The sequence below is a fragment of the Lampris incognitus genome, chromosome 15, assembly GCF_029633865.1.
Source record: "Lampris incognitus isolate fLamInc1 chromosome 15, fLamInc1.hap2, whole genome shotgun sequence".
Lineage (NCBI taxonomy): Eukaryota > Metazoa > Chordata > Actinopteri > Lampriformes > Lampridae > Lampris > Lampris incognitus.
This window is the reverse complement of record NC_079225.1, coordinates 42,806,540-42,826,104: the sequence shown is the minus strand read 5'-3', so window position 1 is coordinate 42,826,104 and position 19,565 is coordinate 42,806,540. Positions and strand designations below refer to the sequence as shown.

Sequence of the window (19,565 nt, the reverse complement as noted above, 5' to 3'; positions counted from 1 at the left end):
ACCATACGGGGGAGAAGATTTCAAGTCCTCTCAGTTCAACTCTTCAAACACCCACCAAATGTGTCGCTGCACGTCATTGTTATTGCCCCCGTAGTCCACTGGGAGGCGCTGTTGTTAAAACACAATGCTTTAGTTGCTTTTTTGTTGCAATTACATGTGCGGGTTATCTTCCTTCTGTTACCTCCCTGGTGGTCTAGTGGTTAGGATTCGGTGCTCTCACCGCCGCGGCCCGTTGTAAAAAACGCTTCAACTTGAATGAAAGAAGAAATCTCTGTCTTATTCCCCCTTAAAAAGTGAAATCTAACTGCTGCATCGTAAAGCACAAGTTCCAAGTGTGTAGTTCACAACTGGACCATGGAAGAACTGAGGAGTTTTTCAGTAATCCTGTCTGGATTTTGTACGATGTAGACAACCACGCACTTCTACCTCATTAAAATACATGTGTGTGGCACAATGTGTAATTCATTAGGTGTTTGTGAGGGTGTCACGTAGAGAGGTATGTGAAACATAGAGCGTTCCACTTACCCTGTGGACCTTTTTCAGGGACAGAGAGACATAATGTCAAAGAGAGGGAGAGAGGAAGAGATCACGCTTGGTGGAGGGCATTGAATATGAACAGAAAAACTGTGCTGAATTTCCCATCATCCCCAGTGTGTGTACGTATACTGATATTACACTTTTACTGTGGCTTCATCACACAGCTGACACATAACCGCCATCAACCTAGTCATCAACCTTTTGTGGACCTTCTCTCTTTGAAATGCAAGCATCTTCTGCGTAGGATTTTGTTTGCGAGCAGAGCGAGGAAGCTCTTCTTCTTCCATACCGTTATGAGAGGCATCTATTGCTGGTCTGGGTCTCTGTTGTCTAGATATAATTTCATAGGTGGTTTCATTTCTGTTGAAGGAGTACAACTACCTTAGACCATCACAGCGGAGTGGGTTTGGCCATCAATCAGTAGCGTGGCAGGACCGATGAGGTGAAAGTCTTACTGTAGCATCCCCGGCTGAATGAGGGTCTAGAGTCTCAACTGATGTTGCATGAAGGTTTTATTTGCTAAACTTCCTCATGAGCCATACTCTTCACAAATACACCGTAAGAACTATAATGAAGAGAAAAATTGACTACTAGTACTACTACTGCTACTACTTTCGATGCTCCCGTTAGGGGGCGCCACAGTGGATCATCAGTTTCCATCTCTTCCTGTCCTCTGCATCTTCCTCTGACACACCAGCCACCTCTTCCCTCACCACATCCATAAACCTTGTCTTTGGCCTTCCTCTTCTCCTCTTCCCTGGCAGCTCCATATTCAGCATCCTTCTCCCAATATACCCAGCATCTCTCCTCCACACTTGTCCAAGCCATCTCAATCTTGTTTCTCTTGCTTTGTCTCCAAACCATCCAACTTGAGCTGTCCCTCTAATATACTCGTTCCTAATCCTGTCCTCCTTCATCACTCCAAATGAAAATCTTATCATCTTCAAATCTGCCACCTCCAGCTCCGCCTCCTGTATTTTCGTCAGTTTCACTGTCCAAGCCATATAACATAGCTGGTCTCACAACCGTCTTGTAAACCTTCCCTTTAACTCTTGCTGGTACCCTTCTGTCACAAATCACTCCTGACACTGTTCTCCACCCACTCCACCCTTCCTGCACTCTCTTCTTCACCTCTCTTCTGCACTCCCCGTTACTTTGGACAGTTGACCTTAAGGATGCACCGATACCACTTCTTTTCAGACCAAGTACAAGTACTTACGTTTGCATACTTGCCAATACCGAGTACAGATATGAGTACTTAATAATGCCATTACACTTGTAATGGCATTACACGTCCTTCTGGCCTTCTCTATGTTACTTCTTAATCAACATTCTCAAAGCAAACATCGCATCTGTGATGCTCATTCATAGCATGAAACCATACTGCTGCTCGCTAATCATCACCTCTCCTCTTAACCTAGCTTCTATTACTCTTTCCCGTATCTTTATGCTTTGGCTGATCAACTTTATACCTCTGTAGTTGCTACAGTTCTGCACATCGCCCTTGTTCTTGAAAATTGGTAACAGTATGCTTCTCCTCCACTCCTCAGGTATCCTCTCACTTTCCAAGATTGTGTTAAACAATCTAGTTAAAAACCCCACTGCCATCTCTCCTAAACATCTCCATGCCTCCACAGATATGTCATCAGGACCAACTACCTTTCTACTCTTCATCCTCTTCATAGCTGCCCTCACTTCCTCCTTGCTAATCCACAGCACTTCCTGATTCAGTAGCCCCACATCATCCAACCTTCTCTCTCTCATTTTCTTCATTCATCAGCTCCTCAAAGTATTCCTTCCACCTTCTTAGCACACTCTCCTCACTTGTCAGCACATTTCCATCTCTATCCTTGATCACCCTAACCTGCTGCACATCCGTCCCAGCTCGGTCCCTCTGTTTAGCCAATCGGTACAAGTCCTTTTCTCCTTCCTTAGTGTCTAACCTGTCATACAACTACACCTTTTCCTTTGCCTTTGCCACCTCTCTTCGCTTTACGCAGCATCTCCTTGTACCCCTGTCTACTTTCTTCATCTCTCCGACTATCCCACTTCTTCTTTGCCAACCTCTTCCTCTGTATAATTTGCTGTACTTCCTCATTCCACCACCAAGTCTCCTTGTCTTCTTTCCTCTGTCCTGATGACACACCAAGTACCTTCCTATCTGTCTCCCTCACTATTTCTGCAGTGGTTACCCCGCAGTACGGCAACTCTTCACTACCACCCAGTGTCTGTCTTAACTCCTCCCTGAACTCCACACAACAGTCTTCCTTCTTCAACTTCCGCCATTTGAACTTTGTCTCTGCTTTCACTCACTTCCTCTTCTTGGTCTCCAAAGTCATCCTACAGACCACCATCCGATGCTGCCTAGCTACGTTCTCCCCGTCACCACCTTGCAGTCTCCAATCCGCTTCAGATCTCACCTTCTACATAAGATTTAGCCCACCTGTGTGCACTTTCCTCCACTCTTATACGTCACCCTGTGTTCCTCCCTCTTCTTGAAATATGTATTCACCACAGCCATTTCCATCCTTTTCGCAAAATCCACCACCATCTGTCCGTCTACATATTTTTTCCTTGACCTCCATACCTTCCCATCACCTCCTCATCACCTCTGTTCCCTTCACCAACATGTCCATTGAAGTCCGCTACAATCACCACTCTCTCCTCCTTTGGTACCCTCTCCACCACGTCATCTAACTCACTCCAGAATTCTTCTTTCTCTTCCATCTCACACCCAACTTGCGGGGCATATGCGCTGATAACATTCGGCAATACACCTTCGATTTCCAGCTTCATACTCATCACTCTGTCTGACACTCTCTTCACCTCCAGCACACTCTTGACATACTCTTCCTTCAGAATTACCCCTACCCCATTTCTCCTCCCATTCGCACCATGGCAGAAGAGTTTGAACCCACCTCTGATACTCCTGGCCTTACTCCCCTTCAGCCTGGTCTCTTGCACTCACGGTATGGCTACCTTTCTTCTTTCCATCATATCAGCCAGCTGTCTCCCTCTACCAGTCATAGTGCCAACATTCAAAGTTCCTACTCGCACCTCCACACTCCTACCCTTCCTCCTCTCTCGCTGCATCTGGACATGCCTTCCCCCTCTCCTTCTCCTTTGCCCAACAGTAGCATAGTTTCCACCGGCACCCTGCTGGTTAACAGTACCGGTGGCGGTCGTTGGTAACCCGGGCCTAGACCGATCCGATATGTAAATTTTCTTTATGATCTGCATATTTGATTTGGCAAAGATTTTACGCCAGATGCCCTTCCTGACGCAACCCCTCCCCATTTATCCAGGCTTGGGACCGGCACTAAGAATGCACTGGCTTGTGCATCCTCAGTGGTCGGGTTCTTTAGGACAAATACGACAGCATGACAAATTACTTTAAACTGCTGCAGGCTACTGACAGGTTAATTATGTATATATATATATATATATGTAGGAAAAACACCTTGAATACATAGCTGTACAAGCTTGTTTCGTGCGTCGTGCACTCGTCAGCTGCTAATGTGATTCAGAAAAGAAAACACACAGTTTACGTTGCCCCACGTCATGCCCCTAATTTCGGTGGACAGCAACCAATGAGAGGAGAAAACATTTAAACTATTACAACCAATGGGGTAGGTAGTTACCATGCACAGCAACAATGATAGGGTAGAAAACATTACAACCAATGGAGTAAGAGGCTGGGGCTTGTTTTGAAAAAGCATTTAAATGATCAGGGCACTGTTGAAATAGCCTACATTTAGAATATAACAAGGAAACGTCAAATGGGGTAAATCATGTCTCTCATATAGTGGGGTGGTGTTGGGGCACAGCTGGAAGGGCGGGCAGTTAAAATATAAAAAAATACAACATCTAATGAATGTCACGTGTATCATCTAATGGGGGGGTGGGGTCTGACTCTCGTTCATATGGAGATATACTTCCAAACATTTCGGTCAGTGATCCCTGCCAGGTGGTATTCGGCCTACTGGACACACTGGTTGTTGGGTTTGTAGCCATGCAGTTGTCATACGTGGCCTTGTGATGCTTTCTTAAGTGCTGGAACAGGTTTGTAGCGTTGCCCCGTGTTGTAGCTGCGGTAGCAAGACATGTTCTGCACAATACCTGACTCTGTGCAGCATCATCTTTCCTAAATCCAAAATAGGTCCAGACAACTGACGTGCTGCTCCTCTTTGACACTATTTTGTCTCCTCTTCAGTGTTCGGTTGTGCCGAGGCCATGTTCACGAGATGGTAACGGTACTGCTAGAATCAAAGCACAGCGTGGCAAGTTGTTTTCTTCATTTACTGCTCTCACTCGCATGTCACATGAGCGTAGGGTAGTGTGTGTGTACGTGAACCCCATATTACCTGGTGTTTCCCGCCCTCTGATTGGTTAGATTGTGGAACATAGAAAAAAAAACACCTTTTTTTTAAATCGCACCCTTTGCAATTTGAAGATTGCGTACCGTTATATTGCGATGTTGGTTTGAATTGGATTAATCGTTCAGCCTACTGCATGCAAGCGTGTGATACAGGACCAGTGAGATTTCATGTAGATTTCATTTGGAAGCTTTCTCCAGTCTGCATATCCGTTTCATATCGTACCTGAAAAAACATTTGCAGATGCACCAAGTACAACAATGAGAGATACTGATGCAAGGTTTTGGTGAGTGGGGCCTTGTTGTGGAATAATCAACCTGTTTGATTTCCAGCACTGGCATTTATTACCTTCCACTGGTGCAACCAGTCAGACTCTAAACTGTACATATAATAAGAATAGCAGACCCACTATTTTCTACTTCTTTTTTCTTGTTCATAATTTTATATCCTTTTTGTATGTTTTAGCTGAAATGTACTTTTCTGAATATTGTTGATCTACTTCCTGGTTCAGCTGGATGGAACCAGCAGCCTGTACTTACGATAGGTCAGGCCTAGTCAACTGGCGGCCCGCGGGCCAAATCCAGCCCGAGGATTTTTTCCCCGGCCCTTTGATCAATTTTTATGAGAACATTAAAAATTATAATGCATTTTGGTGAGAAGGTGAGAGATGATCATAATGTCTTAACAAGTAATTTCATTTTTTTTCCATCTGCCAATGTATTGTAAGTTGTTTTGAATGTCTCTTTAATTGGGGCCTTTTGATCATCGGTATTGGTGATGGTGAGAAGTGATTCATTAGCTAAAATAAACGTAGCCTTTATAAATGTATGAAATGGCTGCCCTATTTTGTATGTTACATAAACACATTGTTAATAAACGCTTTTGATACACAGTATTAAGGGTAGTTAGATCTCATCATCACAACCTACAGAACCCACAACCTGACCAAACTGGAAGACGTGTGTACACGTGTGTTTGAATCTAGTTGTGTCTGTGTACAAATAGATGTGTTTGGTTCAGTGTAAACATGTGGTTCATTGAGTGTGTGTTTGTATGTATGTGAGCGTATATGATTTTCAGTGTGTATCGGTGAATGTGTGTATGTTTGTGTACTTATTTATGTCTGTATGTGTGTGCATGTGTGTTAACATGTACACTGGTTTGGTGCGAGTCTGCATTCAAAGCTGTTAATCTTTCGCGTGTGTTATCTGTTTACATGTGTGAGATGGTTGCTTGTGTGTGAGTGTGTGTCTGTGCATACACTTTTGGCTGTGAGTGTGTATTTGGGTTTGAATGTGTGTGCATTTAAGTATGTATGTGCAATTTTGTTGCATGCATGTATGTTTTGTGCACACAAGTTTTCGTGTGTGTGTGTGTGTGTGTGTGTGTGTGTGTGTGTGCAAGCAAGATCATCGTACCAGTGAAATGAGAAGCAGGATGTACTCAGTGTTCACAGCAATGACACCTCACCCACAACTTCTTTTTTTCCCTGGGAAAAAGCAACATGAGCTTGATCAGCAGTGGTGTTTGGTGTGTTAAAATAAACCTGCTCACTGCTGAGAACCAGAACGCTCATTCTGACCTTTATTTCCATGAGTTGAGTCTACTGTTGCACTTAGTACAGAAACACAACTGACAACTACGAGGTTCGGCTGGTTTTTTCTGTCTGTGTCTATTTGACCATGTCCCGGCCATGGTTGTGTGGTGTTGCCTCCTGTATCTAACCCTCACTCTGACTCTACATCCAGGTATCGCCAGGTGCTCCTCATCACCTCATCAACCATCAACCAATCATCCAATTCCCATCAGCTGTGCAGTCTGCTATTTAAACCCCCACGGGTCTTCACTTCCCCGCCAGCTGGATTAGTTTGTGTGATTTTAGTTTGTGTGTTGTAGCTACTTTGTGTTGATGGTTTTGTCTCTGTAGCTACTTTGTGTTGATGGTTTTGTCTCTGTAGCTACTTTGTGTTGATGGTTATGTCTCTGTAGCTACTTTGTGTTTGTAATGTCTGGCCCGTTTTCGCTTAAGTTTGCATTTGGACTATTTTGAGTTGTGTTTAGCCTTCAGTTTGTTTAGTTCTTTTGGGCAAGGGGGTGAAGGTAAGATGCCAATGGGCAAAAACCCCATCACGTAGCTTACCTCTGTTAGACACACTAGGTTAGGAGCGGTTGCCACCCTCTGTCTTTAGGTTTGGTGCTTTTCAGCACTGTCAAGGGGGGTTACTTTTGTTGGTAGTTTATTGTTTTGGCAACCGTCCGGTTCCCTTGTCCCGTCATGGTGTTAATAAATATTTAAATTTGTATGTTTATGTCTCACTGTGTTGCACCCTCACCCCACCGTTACCCAGTGCACTAATTGTTGCACCCTCACCAGACCGAGGGACGTACCAGACGAATAAAGAAACTGAGATGTGGTCATTTTGGCTGATTTAAATCCAAACACACAGAAATAAGAGAAATAAATGGAATAAGGAAGTTCCACCCAACTAACCACAGCAGATATATCTGTCTCTGTACCAACAACCAGTTCACATACAGACCGACAGAAGACAGCAGCAAAAGAGGGACAGACAGACAGAGAGCAGGATGGCTGAGTTGAGGATGAGTGAAATATCGTTATTTCTGATAATACTGTTTCCTGCAGCAGGTAAGAACACATTTTAATGTATCTTAGATAACAGCTTATGGATAAATAACATTCAGCAATATTGTATAAATTTCCTCTTAACATGGAAACATCATTACATAATTTATGAATCCCTCTTCATTCTATGAGGATCGTTCATTATGATGTTATTTAAAACATGCTGAATGGTTCATATAGTGAATTCCTGAAAGTCAAGATCTGAACTGCATTATCTGCCAGTCTTCAAATATATCTTCACACCAGCTGTGTTGGTACCAGCTGTGTTATGTGGATTTTATTCATTTGGATCAATAATAAATATTTTCTCCTCAGCAGTTACCGGACGAGAATCTCTCTACATCTACGGGAGAGATGGAGATGATGAGGTCACTCTGCCATGTACCAGTGTGAGACCAGGATCAGGAAACTGTTTCAGTACTACGTGGCTCTTCAATAACAATCATAATGAGACACAAGGATTGGTTTCTGGTGGTCAAGTTAGAAGGAAGGACTTCACCAACTCCAGAGCAGACAGACTGAGTATTACACCAAACTGTTCTCTGCTTATAAAGAAGGTGACAGGCGAGGACGCTGGTCGATACACCTGCCGACAAAAACCCCCAAACCAACCAAATGATGAGTCTCACGTTCATCTTTCAGTTGTAAGCAGTGAGTATTTCCATTGTATCCTCCTCATCTTAATCCACATTCTTATAACTATTCAGAGCTGCTGCAGGACAGGTGGCAGTAATGACCACGGCAGTAGTGTCTTAATGATGTTATAACTTTGTACCATGTGGCTGTCTTCCTCTACACACATCACCATCTTCTCCAGTGACTGGTCAGAAGACCGCTGACCACCTGACGCTCTCCTGCTCTGTGTGGACATATGAGCTGGCTATAAAGGTGGAGTGGGTGGAGGAGAAAGATAGTCAGATGAGCTGTGTTCCCAGGATAAACACAGTGTATTTCTGTAACTCCACTATGATGCTTTCAACCACCCAGAAGAAGGAGACATTCAGCTGTCAACTGACTGCTTTTAACGACAGACCGACGACATTTGACTTCATCTTTCAAATCAGTGGTAAAGTATGATTTTGAGGTGTTCAAATGATGTCTTTTCACTTGGTCTGATAAACGGGACAGTGTGACCTCTTTAGAGACGCCCCTGTTCATTGGGTATCATTGCTTCCTCTGTCCAGAAAACAAAGAGAAAGCAGAAGACGAGGAAAAAGAGACACGAGGCTCTGCCAACACAACTAACATGACAATTACACCAAGTTAGGACTTTACATCCCTTTACTAACTTGTTTCTCTCTCTCTCTCTCTCTCCCCCTTTACTCGTCGGTGTCGCCAGGTCATCCTCCCGGGGCTTAAGTCCTGAACGTTTCTTGTGTAGCCCGAATATAATTTTAAATGTAAGCCCGACAAAAAGCGTAACGTGTGTGAATGTCCGATAGTCTTCGTAACATAACAGCCTGTCAACATAATGCAGGTCTCTAGACTAACTCCCCGTGTGTGTGTGTGTGTGTGTGTGTGTTGTGTGAGGGGGTGCAGTTGGTTGTGTAATGTCTGAGTTGGAGCGTGGGAGGGGTGTGAAAGTGATCAAACCTGCAGTAAAACACATTCAAGTCGTCAGCTAGTTGAAGGTTCTCTACAGTGTGTGTGTGTGGGGGGGGGTACCTGTAGTTTGTGGTGTCCTCCTGCAGGAGTCTCCACACAGACTCAGGATCAAATTTAAATAATTCATCATTGTGATTATTATGATCATCATGATGACCGTTAGGCAGTTTTGGTGCCCCTCCAGCACTTGGTGCCCTACGCACCACAGAATAGAGATCGTACAGTGCAATGACAATTTGCTCATGAGTGCAAAATGTATTCTGTAGCTCATTACAGGGATACACAACCAGAATATCTTTACTGGGTTGGCAGTGGATTTTAGCTGCACAGCCCACAAGAAGAAGCTCCAGAAATATTTTACCTGATTTAGTTTTGCCGTCATGTGATGTGTTTTTGTTTTTGCTCTTTTTTCCTCCACAGATTCTTCTGTCCTGACTGCCAACTTAGTGACTGTGGGTTTGGCCCTTTTCTACGTAATTGTAACTGCAGTCATCGTGTACAGGTGGAGAGCTAAAGGTAATGATATTTACAGGTGAACATTTGATAGTCATGAGAAAGACGTAATTTCAGGATCTAAACTCCTCTCACTTGTTTTATTTTTTCCAGGGAATCAAACAGCACGTGATGGAGATAATGTGAGTTTTACTATTACAAATTCAACATAACCAAGGCTGTAAAATGCTGTAGCAAAATGGTGTATTGTGGTTTTTATTTGTTTTGTTTTGTTTTGTAACTCGCTGTGTTGAAAGGTTAGCATGATATTTCCTGTTCAGACCAACTGATGTGATAATGTTTGTTCCTATAATACTGCAAGACGCTTCAGAAGAGGTCAGAGAGCATATGCTGTTTTATATCTTTACTATAACTCTGTGTGTGTGTCTCTCACAGAGAGAGTTTGAGAATTAAAGAACCTTTATTTAACATATGCTCCCTATCCCAGTGTCACCAGCAAAATCTACTGGAAAAAAAATGAATGCACAGACAAGTAAATCATAGAAAACGAATAATACTTGAATAAAATGAGTAATAATAAAATATCATAATTAAACATTAACAAATAAATAAAAAAATAATCATGAAAAATAATTAGAAAGCAATGATCCCAAACAAAAAGGAAAACAAGCTACCCATTATACAGCACCAGACTGGTTAACCAAACACAGAGCTATACATCTGTACATCTCCACCTATCACAGAGCAGATGATGTTGTAACACCATTGCTGCTCCAGATCACACATGTCACTCATCAGTTTGGAGAATCTAAAATCAGCCCACACCCTGGCCCTCACCGAACCCACAAACGATGAGGTAACCTCTCGATTAGAATAATTTTCTATTTTACTGTTTCTGCTTTTATTAATAATATAAATACACCCTGTGGATCCACCACCCACGGGGATGAGCACTGGGGTAGGGTGCAATGCAGACCAGGCGCCAGGCAAAGGCAGGGACCGGGGTGTGCTGACTCCCAGCATCACAGACTGGTGCTCAGGATGTGGCATGTCACCTCTCCACCACCCTCCAGGTTGGGGATGAGTTGTTGCCTCAAGTGAAGGAGTTCAAGTATCTTGCAGTCTTGTTCACGAGTGAGGGTAGGATGGAGGAGGAGATTGACAGGCGGATTGGTGCAGCATGAGCAGTAATGCGGACATTGTACCGGACCGTTGTGGCAAAGAAGGAGCTGAGCCGGGAGGCAAAGCTCTCAATTTACCAGTCAGTCTTCATTTCAACCCTCACCTATGGTCATGAGATTTGGTCAGTGACCGAAAGAGTGAGATCACGGATACAAGCGGCTGAAATGAGTTTCCTCCGTAGGGTGTCTGGGCTCAGCCTTAGAGATAGGGTGAGGAGCTCAGACATCCAGAGGGAGCTGGGAGTAGAGCCGCTGCTCCTTCATGTCGAAAGGAGCCAGTTGAGGTGGTTCGGGCATCTGATCAGGATGCCTCCTGGGCACCTTCCTTTGGAGGTTTACCGGGCACGTCCAACTGGGAGGAGACCCCGGGGTAGACCCAGAACTCGCTGGAGGGACTACATGTCCAATCTGGCCTGGGAACGCCTGTGGATCCCCCAGGAGGAGCTGGAGGGTGTTGCTGGGGAGAGGGACGTCTGGAGTGCCCTACTTAGCTTGCTGCCACCGCGACCCGACCCCGGAGAAGCGGCTGAAGATGAGATGAGAGAGATATATAAAAGTTTCTTTAAACTTTTATATGCTAGTAAGCAGACTTTTGTTTAACTTTTGCAATGAAAACACTGCATGTCACCATGGACTGATCTGAAAAGCCTACAGGCATAATCCTGCATTCTTTAAAAATACTAAAATGATCTCTAAAAGAATAGAAACAATCTAATCGTGCCATAGTAAAAGACTTTTCTCTTCTATGAACCCAGGTGTACTGTCTAACTTCCTCATTAGCTAAACTATGAGTTACTGCTCCACTAGTTTTACTTAAATGACTTAAAACAGCTTCACCATCCCCTCCTTCTTCCAGTCAGTGTCATTCCTGATGTCACCATGTGTTTCCTGGACAAACATGACATCAGGGAGCTTTAGCTTTACAAGTTCAGAAAGACATGCCCTCTTTCTCACGTCTCTTGCTCCATTTAGATTAAGTGTAGAGACTTTGACGTTGGCCATCGAGGCTGATGGGAGAAAAAACACACGATTACAGAACAACGTTAACCAGAACAGGAAATGATGTCTTATACTGGTTCTGACTCTTCATGCTGTATTTCCTGTTTGATTTTCAGAACCATTTTCTTTAACCTGTAGACCTCTGGATCAGTGTAGCCTCCTTTTTCTTTTCTTCTCATCTGGGATTTAACAGAATACAGAAAACATTTCTTTATCTGCAAAAAAATCTAAATTTTACCTTTCTCACGATTTTTGTCTGTTGCAAGAACTTCTTAATCTGGTGTGCATCATAGTTCTCTTGCTTTGTTGCAACAGACAACCGGGAGGTGGTGTGTGTCTGGCTGTTTACACCACAATCCTCCTCCTCCATCCTAAACTCAGCTTCACACAGCTGTACCTCCTGCTGCTTTCTGTTTAGTACAGGTACCTGGCTGTCTATGCCACAGTCCCCTTCCTCCTCCTCCTCCTCCTCCTCCATACTCAACAGTGGTTCCTCCTGCTGCCTGCCTCTCCCCCCTGTTATTGCTCCTTTATCGGCTTGAGAGCCACTTGTTTTAGCTGACTGCTTTCTCCTCAGAAGAAGGAACCTTACAGATGTTTTTCTCCTCCATCAAATCCTCGTCGCTGCTCAACACCACACCTTCTGCAGCTCTACCTGTAGTGTTTGATGCCACCGCCTGTTCACCTTGAACCTCTTTTTCATCATTTACATTTTTCTTTCCAGACTTTTCACTCTGTTTGGGTGGTTCAGTTTTGTCAGCGTAGTCTGGACTCTGTTCCTTTTCTGTTGTCTCTTCGCTGCTCTGCCTGGTTTTACTCTGTTTGTTTCCTCTCACTTCTTCACTCTGTGTTTTGTCATCAGAGGAGTGTTTCTCAGGACATGTCCGAACCAAATGACCCTCTCCTCCACAGCCAAAACACTTCCAAGTCCCAGAGTTTACAAAAATCACATAACACACAACTGCTTTGTCTACAGTATCGACAAAAGTCACCACAGCGCCGTTCATTCTAGCAGCAGATTTAATGCTGCTGTGACCCACAACCTCCCCGACTGCCAAAACACAATCCTCCACCGAACAAGGAAAACCAGGCGACATTTTAAAGCCATGTTTCCTGGTGAGTTTGGTGAACTCCATACTGGCATTTAACATACCGACCAGCAAACGCTGGCTGACCACAATCACACACACACACAACCCCCGAAAACCTAAACTTATAACTTTCTACAGAATAGAATAGAATAGAACGTCTAAATGTATGAAATCATGTGAGGTGTGGTTGTGTTTTATTCTGATGCAGGGGAAAACTATTTGACTAAATAAAAACCAAGGAATAGAATAGAACTACTATCAGAAGCAGATGCTACACCTATTAATTATGTTTCTGTTACTACCACCTATATTATTACCATTACTACTACTTCTATTATTCTTCCTACTTCAGCTACCTGCACTTGTATTACCATGTCAGTCGCTTCTACTTAAGCTGCTGTCAGTGCTGCAACAACTCCCTCTACTGACACCACTGCATACTGGACACCTGTCAAGGCAACCCGTTTTGTCTTCCACATTTCATTTTGGATAGAATAGAGTAAAATGGAGAGATATAAAATAGGATAAGGACAATGATTCAGTACAACTCTGTGTGCCGCTGACCAACATTGAGCCGAACATGTGTCCTAAACTGTGCAGGCTGATCCCAGTGATGGTCTCCCCACCACCTCCGTCATCTGAGAAGAAGAAGCAGAGCAGGGCTGAAGGACAGGTAAGCCGTCTGATATGGATTCTCTATAGAGGAGACACAGGGAAGAGTGCCAGACAGTATTTAGTCCCAGGTTAGTGGGACACACTATCACCTCCAGACATGATGGCCACAACTTTTATACTATCTGAGCATTTGTTCCTGGTGTTTAGCTGTTCACCGTTGTCAGGTAGAACCCATGAAGGTCATTCATTTGTAAATGATGACAAAGACATTCAACCGAGAGAGACATTTTGTGTTGTTTTGTGTGTGCTTGTGTAATGTCATGGGCTGTTGTGTTTGAGTGATGTGTAATTTGGTGTTGTGTCCTCTCGTGTCATGTGGTGTTTGGTTGTATTGTCTTTTTTTGTGTCATTGTGTGTTGTGACGTGTGGTCTTGTGTCACCTTGTGTGGTGTGCTGCCCTGTGCTACAGGATCTGGGTGATGATGATGAGGATGAAGTGACGTATCACACTGTGAGAACTCCTCCTTCCTCTGAACTTCCTCCTTCATATGAGACACCATGCAGTCGTCACATCTCTGCATTGATGGCTTCATGCTCCTGACGATGCTTCTGTCCACATTCCCAACATGTCAGTGGTTGGTCAGCCTCTCCACATCTGGTCTGTAATCCACATTTGTCACTGGCTGTATTCGCAAAGATGAAAGAAGCTTAACATGTGTTCCTTTCTTGTTCTACCTGATCAACTGAGAGTTTTGACCAATCAGTCTCATTCATCAGATGTGCTGATTAAATAATCCCTGATTAGTTTTCTACACATTTGTTGTGGTACAACCAATTTTGCATCTCTCCTGGTTTTCTGTGTTTTGTCAAGCTACACTGGCTTGTGCATGGTACGTTGTTATGAAGACAGCTTGCATTAGTAATGCTAATTCAAAAGCCATAAGCTCTTTGGTAACCTCAGTATGACAGTGTGTAAAAATGTGAAATCCTCCTACCTGATCGCATCAGTGCTCTGCCATTCTTCACACTGTAGGTGTTGTGTAAAAAAAGAGATGTGGTTTGATGTTCTTCTCACAGAGTGTTAATTTGCATAAGTATATGTGTAAATACTGCTTCACATGCAGCCCAGTTGTGAGACCCCCTCAGTTTCCATGAGGTCATTAAGTTTTACTGTCACATTTATTAAAAACTGACAGTATGACACCAAATTATGACCGTTCACCAACAAAGACTGTTTTCATATGCAATGGAAAACATGGTTAAGTCTATCATTTGTTACTTGCTGAATTTAGTTTATTGGTTAAATATCATAATTGTAATCCAATCAAACAAACAATTAAAAGCTTAATTTCAAATCGGTTATTTTTGTTTTCACTTTTACCACTGATTATTTACGATAGATGAGGGAATAAAATTGACAATTCAACATGTTTGTAGTTTTACATGTTATTTTACGCTATATAATTGTTCTTTTAATGAGTACTTGTAGAATGTATTGTTAAAGAAGTCTTTGGGACAGTGTTTTATTTGTCCAAAAGAGGGCAGAGTGACGCAAAAAGAGGCAAAGCCTTAAAAGCAGACCCACCAAATATAAAACTGTAACGTACATAAAGGAAGCTTATTAGTTTAATTAATGACAATTTTTGGGCATCAAACAATCATGTTCAGACATGCTGTTGAGTTAAGAGATGGATGTGTTTCCTGTTTGTAGTTTATGAACAGTCATATTTTATTGTTGTTGATGTTACATGTGTAATAGTGTTTAGCTTTTTATGATTAAATAAAGTATTGTAGGTTGGCTCTAAGTGTGCGGGTGTGAAAATGTATCTCTTCCTATTAAATCAATGATTTTAATCCTCGTGGACCAACTTTCCCGAGGCTTCACTTGACGCTCACTTGATTGGCAAATGTATCAACCACAAAGACTTGACGCATGCTCAGTAACCCAGGTAAGAAACTCCGAGAAGGTTGAATCAGTTCATCTGGACACAACGTTTATTGACAGACACGTCTCATCTCTCAACTAAGTGACATAATAACCCAGGTAAGAGAGTCGGGTCATTTTTAGCGTTTTTGTTCACATGTCTCATACTATACATGCCACTCTATTAAGTCCTCTTATCCCTTACAGGGGACAACGGCGCCTTTAAAATGACGTCACACGCGGGAGGGGGGACCTTGCGAACGTGGCTGGGACGCTACAAAATGGCTGCCATCTCAGTAACAGCGTTTTGTGGAAAAAAGGTAGGCATGATATTCATAAATAAAACATTTTTAATGTTATATTTTGATTGTTTCGAGTACGTAAACGTCTCAGGAATATCTGAGTGAGTTTTCAGAGCTGAGCTTCTTTATTTTCGTTTGCAAACCGCTAATTTATATTTGTCCTATATTGGGCCTCGTATCAGTCGTTACTATGGGCGCATTTGTTCATACACACCCATGAATTGAGACACCGATTGGCTCACACTGATGTCTTTGCAGGCCTGGGTGATTGCTCGTTGCAAGAGGTAGACAATAGATGTTAGGAGGAAGGAATTACTAATAACCATCATGCTTTGCTACTGCTCTCAGACAAACGTGGGGGCTAAAAATGCCATGGGTGTGTACGAACAGATTTGCCCATAGTAACGAGTGATACACGAGGCCCCAGTTTGTACTTAACGTTTGTTTCTCATTGTTTTCAGCAGACAGCTCTATGACGGAGGCAGAGAGGATCCTTAACAGAATCACTGAGGGAGATTCTGACATGGAGTTATCAGAGGATGAGAGTCCAGAGAGAGTATGAGACAGAAGAGGGTGAAAGCTCGGGTGAGGAGGACCCAGATGAGGTGGGCCAAAACCAACACGTAGGGTTCTGAGGTTTTTATTTAATCAGTGCAAAAATGGAAGGATAACCTACAGAGATGTGTTCCAGGAAATAGATGCCAACATTTTATTCTTTACCTAATGAAACAATTAATGAGGGAATTTTTTTAACACATTCAGTAGAACAGGGGTGGGCAGAAAGGGCCGTGTGTGTGGGTGCAGGGTTTTGTTCCAACCAAGCAGTTACACACCTGATCCCACTAATCAACCAGTAGAGTCTCTGCTGAGGAACTTGACTAGGAGACACAGGTGTGTAACTGCTTGGTTGGAGCAAAAACCTTAACACACACACTGGCCCTTTCTGGATAAAATTGTCCACCCCTGCATTAGAAGGATGGATGCATGAAACAAAGTGTAAAAGTGTTCTCAAGTGAACTATCCCTTTTAACATTTCTATAACATGTTAATTGTGCTAAATTAGTGATTGTGCTTTGTCTTTCTCAGTCAAAGCTGTCTACTTTCATGTAGCTTTGATGGCTAAACAACAAAATGGTGAAAGGTGAGAGTTAACAGTGAGGTGTACTGTGACGTCTAGAGGCCTTTACACACCGGAGACGTGATAAATAACCGACACAAAATTTCGCATTTTCATGTCGGTTATTAGTCACATCCCCATCATCTTATTGTATTATTTTACAGTTTCGTTCTCAATTCATGAATGTGTAACCCACATGATTACATGTACCCTGTGACGTATGTAAATTCCACGAGTAGCCTCTAGGAGGTACACGAGCTACAGAGTTTAAACCATGCAAACAACCGTCGACAATAGAGAAGAGAAATACGGATATTTAGAAATACGGACAACTTTGACTATGGATACCTGAATTATTGATATTTGAACTACGGATATTTGAGCTACAGGACATTTGAACTACGACAAAAAAGATCCCTCCCACGAAGCTTCCTTGGTGAGCCGCTAGCCAAAGCTAAAAAGTAAACAGCTTTCTGTGTTCCAAGTAATCATAGCCATTTACGTAGGATATCTTGATTTTATCCAAAGACAGATGATCTCCTGTTGAAGGAAGAAGGAAGACTCTTTTCTCTTGTGTTTTGTACGCTGCAGGAATCCTGGTGAGATAAGAGTTTAAAATCTTGATTGTTTGATAGAGATTGCAATTAATAAGGAATCTGTACAATTTTGTGCAGACTGGTTTTTTAGTACCCCGAACAACCCCTCTTGCTACACCCTTTTGGAACCCTTGGATACCCCCTTTGGATTGCCCCCATCATCGCCCTGGATTTGGATTCATCATCATTGCCTCTACATTAACTTGCCCCTGTGATTGTGGTAGGATCTGGACATTGCCCCTTGCACAGATTGGAAGACTGAATCATTCCCCCTTTTCTTTTCTTTATTTTCTTTGAGTGCACTCATACTTTATTTTGGATTATTTTCTTTAATTTGTTAGTGTAGAATATGGCTGCATAAGTAATATATTAGAAGGGTATAAAATAGAATATAGATAGATATAGACAATAAATAGAATATTAGGAAGAACTTTTAAAAAGTATAATAGAGTAAAATATATATATATATAACACATCTAATTTAGTATTGATATTGAAATAACTTTACTTTGAACTGTTGAAATAAATTGGTTTTTTTATTGTAAACTATACCCACGAGTGTGTGTGTTGTCTTTGGGGTGAGTACTAGAATCCGGTCTAGAAAAAAACCTACACCAATCTCCACTGAGCTCAGACATTAGACTGTACACTGTCCCTGCGCAAGCATAGGTCCATTCCCCTGTCGTGCAGGTTACAAATGCATCCCGGCATCTTATTAAACCTGAAAACTAAGATGAGTCCTGACTCTTCTGCATTTAATGGATGGAGTTTGGCTGGCTGCAGTGTTCGAATTACACCGAGGCTTTCAGGGGTGCCCGCCTATGTGGTGTTTTGTGTGCGTGTGTGTTTGTGCTGGAGCTCAATATTTCAATATGATGTCATCAGCACAAGCAGTTCCACTATGCTCTTTGGGAGGCCCCAGTGTGTGCACATGTACATGATTGTACTGTACTGTACATTACATCCAATTATAAGGGGATGTAATGTAGCCTACAGGCACACCACTAGGGGGTGCCAGTGACACATAGAAATGGGGCACTCCTGAACTTTGTCACTAGGTATGCCATGGGCAGAACCAGGTACGCCGGGCACTCCCGGGCGCCAGTGTACCTCGAACCCAGGCTGGCTGTTAAATTGGTGTTGATACACACAATGAGAACAGTACAGTCAGTTACAAATAGAGAACATGGGTTTTTCAACACATTAATTACACTTGACTTTTTACAGGGGGTGGGACAAATATTCTTCTTCGACTGTCATAAAGTCCTCGTTACCTGACCGGGAATCGAACCCGGGCCGCGGCAGTGAGACCGCCGAATCCTCACCACTAGACCACCAGGGAGACAGCAGAAGGGGAAATGCACACAAATGAAATTCGCAACAAATGGTGAGTAAATCATTGTTTTTATATTAAATGGAATTTGATTTCATGGGGGAGGGGGCATTCAACACACTGCATCAAATGCGACTCTACAAAGTAGAATTTAAGTCGACTTAATACCTCTGTCCTGCAGAGTAGACATGTATAGACTTTACAACAGCGCCACCTAGAGGACTCCGGGGCAATAACGTTGACATGCAGTGGCACAGTTGGTGTATGAAGAGTTGAACTGAAAGGATTTGAAATCTCCCCCGTATGGTACCGTCCACCACACTGGAAGAGAAGAGAATAAATGATAAGAAATAATGGTGGCATGTTAACGGGATACAGCTCAGTGGAGGCACCTTTTTGGGTGTAATATTATGTTAATAGTTGTGCTTATCTAATCCCTGGTGTTTAATTATAATTACAATTATAGAATTATAATTATAATTTATGGGCATAATATATTCGAATATCCTGGGTTTGAGCTCCGGGGTAGTCCAAACTTTGGGGTTCGTCTCGAGTCGTCCACTGTGTGGAGTTTGCATGTTCTCCCCGTGTGTGCATGGGTTTCCTCCCACAGTCCAAAGACATGTAGGTCGGGTGACTCGACCCTACTAAATTGTCCCTAGTTTTGAGTGTGTGTGGCGGACCTGTGATGGCCTGGCGGCCTGTCCAGGGTGCCTTCCCACCTGCTGCCCAGTGACTGCTGGGATAGGCTCCAGCATCCCGCAGCCCTGAGAGCAGGATAAGTGGTTTGGA

General features: G+C 43.0%; 1 long non-coding RNA gene across 1 annotated transcript; it reads left to right on the top strand.

Annotated features, from left to right (window-relative positions):
- Positions 1-16,209: 16,209 nt before the first annotated feature.
- LOC130124699 (uncharacterized) lies at positions 16,210-18,742 on the top strand. The gene is made up of 4 exons (XR_008811392.1): positions 16,210-16,332; positions 17,373-17,443; positions 17,519-17,660; positions 18,668-18,742. It is a non-coding gene; the product is annotated as an uncharacterized LOC130124699 (long non-coding RNA).
- Positions 18,743-19,565: the final 823 nt, after the last annotated feature.